The sequence below is a fragment of the Nanorana parkeri genome, unplaced genomic scaffold (assembly GCF_000935625.1).
Source record: "Nanorana parkeri isolate BGI_ZX_2015 unplaced genomic scaffold, ASM93562v1 scaffold1738, whole genome shotgun sequence".
NCBI classification, from domain to species: Eukaryota; Metazoa; Chordata; class Amphibia; order Anura; family Dicroglossidae; genus Nanorana; species Nanorana parkeri.
In genome coordinates, this window is record NW_017308006.1 from 163,402 (window position 1) to 174,857 (window position 11,456).

At 49.7% G+C, this 11,456-nt stretch overlaps 1 protein-coding gene across 1 annotated transcript in view; it reads left to right on the forward strand.

Moving 5' to 3' along the window:
* Positions 1–1,217: 1,217 nt before the first annotated feature.
* The window catches only part of RIMKLB (ribosomal modification protein rimK like family member B), a 26,061-nt gene continuing 15,822 nt past the window's right edge, over positions 1,218–11,456 (forward strand). The window contains exon 1 of the mRNA XM_018571347.1: positions 1,218–1,233. The gene's annotated coding sequence lies outside the window, so the exon portion shown is untranslated. The remainder of the gene's footprint in view (positions 1,234–11,456) is intronic.

Consider the following 11,456-nt stretch of genomic DNA (forward strand, 5'->3'; position numbering starts at 1 on the left):
CTGGCCTCTGATCCAGTCTTCAGTTTTGTAACAAAGCGCACATTGTAACTTTTTATTATTCAAAGTAGAACTGAAGCCAGAACTTAAGTCAGCTTTTTGTCGTCATCTGTGTCCCATTGGGGAGATTTCACGTCACTTCCTGTCTAATAGCCACAACAGGAAGTAAGAGGAAATCCCTCCAAAAGTGAGGGAAATATCTAGTGGTCACCAGAACTAGTGTCCCTGTTGGGAGATTTCCCTTTTCCTGTTCTGGTGACAATCCACAATTTGGGATTTTCAGTGAAGGCGGGGGCCCGGTCTGTCCAAGGCGGGGGCCAGCCTCATTGACAGCAACTGGAGAGAACCTCATACGTTGGGTACCAGCTGTCATTTTGTCTGCCTGGCTCTGATTCAAAGTGTTCTTTCCACTTTCGCTGCCAAATTGGTAACACTTTATATTGGTTACATGTTCCCAATCACATTGCATGGCTTGAACAATCTTTCAAGATTTGGGTAGACTGAAGACCCCCCAATGTTATCAGACTCCTCTACAAATAAGAATAAGAAGCTTTTTAGTGGTCATGTGACCTAATTAAGAGAAACTTTCTCCTAAGGCAGTGGGCAGGTTTAGGCATCGGATATATCTGTGCCGGCTTTCTTTGGCAATGGGGACCTAACAAGAATTCTGTGTGATGGCTTAGATCATTGAGACTTTGTAGTTAACCTCCCCATATTTTTTTTAAACCATAATTCATATGACGTGCGTGTGTAAATCGGCCTTTATTGTAGCCGTTATGTGTTTAAGGTTCTTTTTATCTAGACTATAAGTGTCAGCAAGGGGTGAAACCTCCTCCTGTGTTCCAGTTTAATTACTCGGGGAGTATAAAGGTGACATTACGAGGAGACATAATAACGGCCGGGCATTGTCGCAGATCACCAGCGGTGCCAGCCGCATTCTGAAGATAACGGGAGTAGAGATTGCCGGGAATGTTTTGCTGTCCGTATCGTCTGCTTCCTGTTATGTGCGGAATATTGTACTCGTCACGTTGTTTACAAACATCTCTAATGTGGGAATATTTCTGTCACGCAGGATGTTGGGATGTAACGGGCGTCACATGACATCGGCCCTCCCCGAGGTGACACTTGGGCTTATTTTTTCCTTTCTGTCTTCTGCAGGTTTGATCGACTTGAGAAAAGCAGATTTTCCTGAGTTTCTGCCACAGACCAGGACACCCCCTCCATCCGCAGCTCAATGTAAGTATCTCAATATGAATGTGTAGAAGTAGTTGGGGCACTTGTACTAATCATGCTCAACTCCAAGCAGATGCTAAATAAGCACCACAATTAGAATGCCATTAAAGTGACTGTCCATGGGTACAAAAACACCGCCTAAAAAAGACCCTTTACTGTCCCGTGGCCCGTTTTCCCCCATGCTGGCTGACGGAATCTTTCCATCTGATACGCTTGTCTGCGGTGTGTCTGACGCCCGCGCCCTCTGCTGTGGTTTCTTCTGCTGGCCCCCATGTCCTGGGATGATGTAGGGGCCCGCAGGCATCCAGCATACCTCAAAGTAGTTAATGGGAAGGGTTTGCCTGAATCTTGATCTACAAGTGAGTGAAGATTTGAGGAATGGATAGCAGGGCTGAGAAATCTTAATTTTCTTTTTCGGGTGGTTTTAATTAATTTTTAAAGCTGAATTCTGAGAGCAAAAACAATCATTTAGCTATATTCCTTAATAGCCTCGGGGGGTATAAATCTGCTCTGGGAGAAACAAATGCTTTTGCAGGCCCAGTTATTGTAAAAGGAGCACCGGTGCCCTTGTGCATAGCCTGAGCAGAGCTTTGGGAGGGACTCCAGCAGGTCACACCCACGACAGGCTTCCTGTAGAAAACTATAGGAGGGGGCGGAGTTGAGACCAGTCACCATACACAGAGCGGCAGTGACTGGTCTCTATTAGAGGAGGGGGCAGAGACGAGACCAGTCACTTTGTACAAGGGGAGAGAGTTGTAGTGACCGGTCTTTATTACAGGAGGGGGTGGAGAGACGAGACCAGTTACCCTGCACAAAGAGAGAGCAGCAGCGACCTGTCTTTATTATAGGTGGGGGCGGAGACCAGGCCAATCACCCTACACAGAGGGAGCAGCAGTGACCGGTCTTCATTACAGGAGGGGGTGGAGATACAACCTACACACAGACACGATGTATCCATTTCTGAGACAAGGCAGTCTGCTGCAAAACAGGAGTTCTGCAAAGCATGAGAACAGATACAGATTTAAAAGGAAGAGCAGCAAAGAGAAGGGAAACTACCATGGATTACAGTAAGGCGCACATTACAGTATTGTTTTATGTTAAAATCTGAGGGTTTAATGTCACTTTAACTGCGTTAGAGGAAAATCAGGTCAACAACCTGGCTGTGTTATCTGGTAGGCTGGTCCTTTCTAGACTAGCTGGATAAAATGATGAATCATTTGGCAGGTACCTCAGCACCTATTGATGCCTTTCACCTGCTTGTTTAGTTATTGGCCCGGAGTTCAGCTTTCATAAAATCTCTGAGTTTACATAACGTCGGGCTTGGAACAAAGCCTGCGCCATGTAGAAGTGTCTGCACCAGAAAGTGTAAATCTTCCGCCAGCTGTTGGTTTTTAATTAAAACTGAACTCCAGGGAAGCGGCTACATAAACGCCTTTATTACACGTGAGCCGCCAATGGAATCCTATCTCTGTTCATCTGCACACTCAGGACGCAAGCAGGTCAGTGACCTGACCCTTCTACAGCCAGGCAGCCCAGCTTGGTCACTGACTTGCCTGCAGCTTGCTGATTGGACAGTGAAGGGTCAGCAGTGCAGTGAGGCCTCTTGCTGATCACCTGCGATCAGTAAAGCGATGGAGCCCTGACCGACTCTGTGCTGAAAAACAAGAATGAAAAGCACTGCCAAGCCTGAAGCAGGTTTGCATAACTAATGAGCAAACATTTGATGCCTCTTTATACAGAATATATTCATTACAACATAAAAGATGTTTCACTTTTCTTGCATACACAGTAATATTTACATTTAGGCCTCATTCACACTGCTAACAGCCGGCACCTTACAAATCCGTGCGGCATGCATGGCCGTATCGGGCCGCTCCCGGGAAGGACAGGTGCTGCGTGTGATTGTAGACAGCAGCCTGTTCTTCTCTATGAGAGTACGCGGCCATACGCTCACCCGAGCTGCACATCCGTGCGTGTGTCCATACTCGGACGCAGACAGGATGGGTCCTGTCTGCGTCCGAGCACGGACACCCGCACGGATGTGCAGTTGGGGTGAGCATAGGGCGGCATATGGCTGCGTCCTCCCACAGGGAAGAACAGGCTGCTGCGCACAATCACACGCAGCACCTGTCCTTCCCGGGAGCGGCCCGATACGGCCGTTCACGCCGCCACGGATCTGTACAGGCCGGCTCTTAGTGTGAATGAGGCGTAAAGCTTAATGTCACTTGTAGCTAAGTTGTCCTTTTAATAAATGCCACCACCTCCAGTACAACCCACCTGGGATAATACCACCTCCGATTCTTCTGCCCCTCGTACTGCATGTGTGCTGCTGCCCTATGCATTCCTATGGGTATGGGGTGTTCATGGCATCCTTGCAGTATGGCTTATCCATAAGAATAGAGGAGGAAGACGCGCACGTGCAGGATGAAGAGGAGCAGGCCAGAACCTTGTCAGAGAAAAGATTGCTGAATCCGGGCTTCAGGTCCGTATCACCTCAGCTGTGCTGGTGACTGGACTTTGTAGATGACGTATAAAGCTCATGTCACACTATGTTTATATGTCAATACTCCTATACAGTGTGTCGTGATACGCCGTGTACAATCATATCCTCCTCTTTAAGGGGTTTCATAGGTCAAAATGTTCCGCCGTTCACCAACCGCTGAATTACATCACAGAAGGCAGTCTGGCCGACGTGCCAAGAAAAGCCCGCTGGGTAAATAAACTTCACAACCGAGTCATTCAGATACCCGGGACCTGTTTGGCACGGCGCAGCGGCAGTGTATCACCTGTAAATATTTCCTCATATTTGTGTGTAATCGTGGAGATAATCTGTCTGACTTAAAGTGAACCAGCGAAGTGTGAGAGAGCGCCGTCCTTTGTTTTCTTTATAATCGTATTTGTAACATTCGTGTTTTTACTCCCATGTTGTGTTTTTATGATATTGTGAATACAGAGTTGTGTAAACGAGTGCAGTCGGCAGACTAATGGACACGACCCCCCCCCTGCAGCACTGAATGGGAATAGACCACCTTTAATGAGCATATCTGGCTGTGCATGTGTATTAATAGGAACAAAGGTTTTTATAATCATCAGCATTGGACAATACAATGTGATCTCTTAGTAGGCGCTGATACACTCCTATTGTATTGTAGAAATTTCAGATTTGGTGAGCGGGGGGTGATTAGGATGCCTGAACTCTGACATGGTGCCAAGCCAAGGTTGGGGTACTGTGCTTATCCTGGGGATGTGACCATACGCCTCCTCCCGTCCGCAGCCCCACCGCCTCCTCCCGTCCGCAGCCCTTGTAACTACAGAAGGGGGCTGAGACGAGACCAGTCACCCTGCACAAGGAGAGAGAGCAGCAGTGAGCGGTCTTTATTATAGGAGGCGGCAGAGTAAGACCAGTCACCCTGCACAACGAGAGAGTACAGCAGTGAGCGGTCTTTATTACAGGAGGGGGCGGAGACGAGACCAGTCACCCTGAACAAAGAGAGACCAGCAGTGAGCGGTCTTTATTACAGGAGGGGGCGGAGACGAGACCAGTCACCCTGAACAAAGAGAGACCAGCAGTGAGCGGTCTTTATTACAGGAGGGGGCGGGGACAAGACCAGTCACCCTGCACAAGGAGAGAGAGTCGCAGTGAGCGGTCTTTATTACAGGAGGGGGCGGGGACAAGACCAGTCACCCTGCACAAGGAGAGAGACCAGCAGTGAGCGGTCTTTATTACAGGAAGCTCAAAGTCTCACACTGGACTGCTGGCCAAATCTAGAAGAAATACACAAAGCTCCCCGAGGTTCAGGAAGAACACACAGGACTCAGGTATGAGGACAATATTTGCTGATCCCGGAGTTCAGTTGTAATTTTTTGGCTGAGGAATCTCAGTGGTGAGCATGGAACTGGAGATACCCGGCAGACACACTATCGGAGTTGTTGGGGACTGTGGACATGCTTCATGAGACAGTCAGACTTGGAATCTCATTACATGAGACTGCTGGAGATCACTATCACAGCTCAATGATGCTACGTTTGTACAAGGGCCCCACAATCGGTGCTGAAGGCTCTTGAAAGATGAAATGCAGTAAACACGCACAATCCTATTTTTCTGCTACGTGTGTGAGACTCCCCGGGCCGTCACAGAGCCCGGGACTAAGTTTGGACTCCAATTCTTGTTTTCTTAAATGACACTCGCAGTGTTTCCTGGCGATCGCGGTGTAACATTCGGGCGTTCGGCAGTCAGTGTGCTATCAGCACGACCTTGAGCACGGTCAGCTGCTTCTGATAAGTTGCCGATTTGGGTTTGGGAAGCAGAACATTTGGCTCGTGTCTATCTTGTGTGTTTCTTTTTTTTTTTTTTTTCAACTGTTGTAGACCAGAGGTGGAAAACTCCGGCCCTCCAGCTGTGCTTTAACTACAAATCCCATCATACCTCGGCCTCTGGGAGCCATGCCTGTAACTCTCTCAATACATTAGAAGCTGCAGCAAGTCTGAGACTCCGGGTGGGGAACGTCCATCATTTAGACCTTCCCGCCACAGCTCCCTGACATTCATTGGATTTCAGCTCTTTCACTCATGAGGAGCCTTAAAGCGATCCTTGACTTTGCCCGTCCCGGACAAAGAAACGGGTTTATCTTCCGCCCTTCCCCTCAGCTAATACTTTTTTATCCTCTTGTTCTGCTCAGCCACAGGGAGTGAGGAGAGGACCAGTAGGCCTGGCGAGAATGGCACCCTCTAATGACTGAGCGCTTCCTGCCACATTCTCCTTGGGGCCGGTTCCCTGACTGCCCTCTGGGGGGCCGGTTCCCTGACTGCCGCCCTCTGGTGGGGGGGGCGGTTCCCTGACTGCCCCCCTCCCTCATGTGATCTGCTTGAAGAGGAACTCAGGGCAAATAGACATTTTTATCAGTTTCTGCAAGTTAATAAATCTAAAACGCCTTCTTCATCCTAACATGTGTCTGTCTCTGGGAGCTGGAAGGGAAACCATTTTGTTTGCAGACAATGCCTTAGTGCTGATTCACACCTAGGCATATTGAATATGCACGTTTGTCACGCAGTTCGCGTCACGTGTTTTTACTGCGATTCGCGGTCAAAAAAAGCGTGAACGCGCTACAAAACGTTCAGGTGTGAACCAGACCCTATGAGTAGGCCGGTAAGCTGACCATAGACTGGGGAGGTGTGAAGCTGGAGTAGCATTGCCCCCATTCTTTGTGATTCTGTACGGCATGTGTGAGTCAGAAGACAGCTGGACAGAATGACATGTTTTTGGCTGACGGAAGGGCCGACTCGTACATGTTCAGCTGGAGTCACACTTGGAATTGCTGCGACTTGCTGGCTCTTTGTAATCCATGCGGTTAAACCTGCCTTGTAGGTTCGCCACGCTACGATCCCAGCAGGTCTTAGCGTAATCCACTCGGCATGGTTTAGGACTACGCGCACACCTACTGAATGACGGGCCAGCTGCCAGCAGCCGTGTGTAGTCGTCTTTGATAACAGGAAGTCATGTGACGCCGACGAGGATTTACTGTGGCTGTCGTGACGTGCCCGTTCAGGAAAAGCCGGGCGGTTATTTTGTTGTCTTTTATAATTGAGGCTCATTGATGTGTGCGACGCCTTCATGCACTACGCCACGCAAGGCCGTCTCCAGGTTCCCATCGGCCCCGGGGCGAGGAGGCGTGGCCCTGAGCTACATGAAGCACTGACACATAAGGGAGAGCTTTGTGGCTAAGCCTTCTGGTTACTGTAACACGCTGTAAGCCTCGCTTCCTTATTGTTGCTGCGTAGTCACGCGCTCTGAAGTGTGAAGCCAGGCAGAAGCATCGGTAGTAGTTGCTGAGGGGGACAGTATTTTGAGGTGTGCGCTGCGTAGCTGGAGAGATCATTGCAGAGAATAACTAAGCGTGTTCAGGGTGGGCATAGTCCTAGCCCCTTTGTGAATGGTAGATGCTGACAAACGATTGCCGCTCTCCTCCCATAAGATACTTTGTTTTTAACTAATTTCATCCTATTTTGTGCTGCTGGTCTCCTGCAGCCTTTTCCAGCCACTTCTTGTCCGTGGAGTCGCTCTAGCATTGGCCCATAAGAGGAGGTGAAGGACCTTGGGTGGGATCACTAGGCACTTCCATTTCCCAAGTGTTGCAGCATGGCTTGTTGAAGTCTCAGCTGGCATTGCCGGAGAGCTATTGGGGGTTGTCACCCAATAACAGGCAGTGAAGCACCTGGGGCGGGATCACTAGTCTCTTCCATCTTCAGTTGTCTTCCAGCCTGAAGAGGAGACTCGCAAGTCTCCTCTTCAGGCTTCCGATCGGCTATTTTTAAACCTTTTCCTTCCACTCTGAATATAATGGCCGATCCATATTCTGCGCTCGGGACTTTTTGTTTTTTAAAGTGATTTCCTTTCATATCGTTTCCTCCTGTGAAGGCCGGAGCTGCCGCTGTATTCTCTCATGTCTGCCGATCATGTTGCATTTTTCTTTTGGAGAGCAAGATCTTTTTCTTTATTTTGGGCCCGAGTCGAGCTCTCCGGGCTTGCTGAGGACCCGTCTGTGGATGTTGGATACTCATGAAATATGCAGGCAACAAGTGAAAGCAATCGATGAATGCCAATTGTATCCAGCACATGCTGCAGCTGTGCTAAAACAAGGACGTTCACTCACTTTACCCTACTGAGGTCTCTGAAATCTCTGCAGCCACATTCCAGAGAGCATCTCACAGGTTCCCGAGAGGGGTTTTCCCCTCACCGTCCCGTTAAACCGGCTCTGCTGGATTTTCTAGGGAACGTTCTGAATTTGGTGGCTGGGAGAGACTTCTTCATACCGACACATTAGTCTGTATGTGATGGAAGCGGCTGGTTGGGTTGTTCTTCCCGTATGCAGCTCAAGCAAAAAGGTGGGGAAGGGTTGGGACCTCTAAGATCTGTCATCAGTTTTTGGGAGCAGCATAGTGACCAGTCTAGATGGCGGTACGGTGACATTTCGGCTTTTGATATCGGCGAGTCAAATCCCATTTCCTAGATCTCGAAATCTTAAGTTTCCGGTTTGGTGCACTTGCCTTGTCCGTGATGAGGGAACCCCAATTTACCATTGAAATGTACTTGGGGCACAGGGGGGTGGGAGGAGGAGTGGGACATTCCAAGGTGGGTGGGATAAAGAGCAAGCAACTCGCCCAGAAATCCTTCCCCTGATATTTTTAGACTGGCCCTTTAAAGACCAACTTTTTGCTCAATCAAGTCCAGGCCATTGAGCTCCAGCTCTATGATGGTGTTGTCATCAGCAGCTTCTGGTCACTGTTGGATTGGCAGCCAGTAATACAGGAATCATGTGACCACTGTGCCAGTTGATCACATGATCGCCAGCTTGTGTTAAAGGGCTTTCAGAATTGGTGGTGAGCAGTTAAAGGCCGCATGTGTACAGAATGTGGTGAAGCTGCCAAGCCATAGAAATTACTATGGTCGTCGCCCGTTCACAGACCGCTGATTTGGCGGCTGTCCTTTTTAAAGTTGTCAGTTGGAGCTGCCCCCCCCCCCCCCCCCCCTCCTCACATTTTCGGCTCTCGTGCCTTCCAGCTTACAGTTGGCCAGAAGCGCTGAATAATTTCCTTCCTGCCAGCTGTAGGTGTGTTCCGGTGATCAGCGAGGATGAGGTTTCTGGTGCAGCAAAGATCATGTGACACGGTTCCAATCTGCTCGCGCTGCTGCCTGTGACTGCGCCGTGAATCCTTTGTGACCGCGCCGGCTCATCTCCCGCCTGCCGCACGGCGCCGACCAGAATTCGCACACAAGCTAACCTGAGACAACGCCAACGCACAACCCTGCTGCCTGACAGGAAACCTCTGAAAGAAAAGCGCACCGTTAACCCTGTTTGAGTCCGTGTGCGACCTGCGGATTGATGGCGCTTCTAGAGCGCGCTCCGGAAAAAAAACCTCTGCAGAGTCTGAGCGCCCGCTGAGCCATCGAGGACTAAAAATGCAGCTTTCACCCAATACATTACATGCGTGTTTTTCTAATGGCAGCTAATGTAAGTACCGGAATTTGTCTGCAGGTCGGCCTCCTCGTCTTCTTCACAGTACCATTTATACAGAGAGTGAGGAACCGCACAGGCAGAGGGAGCACACTGATAGGATAGTGCAGAGGGCTGGCTCTTCTGCTGCAGACTGATAGTCCTGGGTCTAGCTGTACTGTCTGGCAGGAGGACCTGGATCACAAGTCTGACTGAACAGAAATACAAATTGTTCCATATATAATGTGTGTTGTGCACATGTATGCTGCATTCAGCTGTCACTCTGCTTTCTCCTCCCATCAGCAAGTTCCTTGTTTGTATATAAGCACTGCTGCACATTTGATTGGCTCCTTGTGCTGCTTCTCTATTTCCCCGGTCTGAGCTCTGCTGTACAGAAACAAGAGGCTGATGCAAAGCCAAGTTTAGTGTGTGTGTGTGTCACATTCATGAACACAGAGGTGCATTGATGGTTTCCTTTGTGTGCCTGCAGTTGAGTCACATGCCGGTGAGGTGTTCAGACTCGGATATAATTACTGATCCGTGTAGACAATGATTGAGGGACTGCATGGAGGAGGCCGTGCTGTGTTCAGTTGGAGGGTTGCTATGCAGGAGTAGCAGATGTCGTCCTCGGAGCGATGATACAGAATGTCTTGGTGACCGCTCGGAAACGTGCCCCTGCCCGTGTCTCCTCCCTCATTTACTTCACAGTCCATAACGCCCCGTCCCGGACTTCTCCACAACATACTATACATTCACCTCTCCACATCCTGCGACCGGCCGCACCAATGCCACCGGTTCAAAAACTGACAAAAATTTGTGGTGCGTGACTGATGGTAAAGAAAAAAAAAGTTTTTATCTTTCCTTTTGGTTCTGACCATTGGAAGCTCCATATGCTACTGACATGTTTATATGAAACCTTTGTTGTCCTGCCCGCTGATGTGATCACTGGATCTCTGTGCAATGTTGGCAGATGATGGCTGTTGGGAGGAGCCTGCTGGGGGGCGGGGCTGTGCATAGCTTCCTGGAAGCATCACAGCACCCTGACTCGGTACTGATGCAAGAAGTGGGCGGGCTCTTGGGGGGAGTTATGCAAATATCAAAATGCCTTGATGGGTGGGTGTCAGTCTGGAGGAGTGGGGGCGGTCCTAGGAAGTGTATTTGCATGCAGACCGCCCCTAAGTAACGCACACATTCGAAGTGTCTTAGAGGATTACTAAAAGCCTGACTTTTTTTTTTTTTAACAGTAATGCATTCTGTGTTAAGGTGAAGAACTCCCGGTACCTCCTGCTAGGCTCTGGTTGCAGCATCTAATGCACATTGTGAGCTGCAACCAATCAGAGCCTGGTGGGAGCACATCCAGCCTCTAGACCAGGGGTAGCAAAGCTCCGGCCCTCCAGCTGTGGTGAAACTACAAATCCCATGATGCATCTCTCTTTGGGAGTCATGTCTGTGGCTGTGAGAATCTTGCAATGCCTCATGGGATTTGTAGTTCCACCACAGCTGGAGGGCCAGAGGTTTGCTACCCCTGCTCTAGACCACCTTCCTGATTATCATGGAGGCACAGCGTCACATGTGGGTGGTCCTCATGCAAATACAGCCTGCCTAGGAACATCCACTCCTCCAGACTGATATCCGCCCACCAAGGCATTTTGATATTTGCATAACTCCTCCCAAGAGCCGGCCCACTGCTTGCATCATGACTGAAGGCTCTTGAGAGCAGTACTGAGGCAAGGTGCTGTGATGTTTTTAGGAAGTTATGTACAGGCCCCTCCCACCGGAGACCCAGTGATTACATCACCGGGTATAAAGTGCCGAAAACAGACCTTTTTATTTTAGAATGTCATTAGCATGTCAATGAGAGGGGGAGGGGAGCAGATTAAACGTCAGCTGTAAGGTTTTTATTGATACGGTTATGTTTTTTGCTCGTGTGGGTTTCTTGGGGCGGGTGGTGCCGTTTGGGGCGGATGATGCCATTTGGGGCGGGTGGTGCCGTTTGGGGTGGGTGGTGCCGTTTGGGGGCGGACAATGCCGGTAGGGGGTTGTTGGAGGAGCCAGGAGTGGAGATTGCAGAGAGCACGGCATCTGGTTGGAGGATGGGACCCGCACGTCCAACGTGGCTGTTAAATATCTTCTCTGTGACCCTTTGTCACAGAGAGGGTGGAGGCTGGGATGATGCCTGGCATTGTTAACCCCCTCTATGCTGCCGCCTTGCATACAAAAGGCTATATCAGCTTT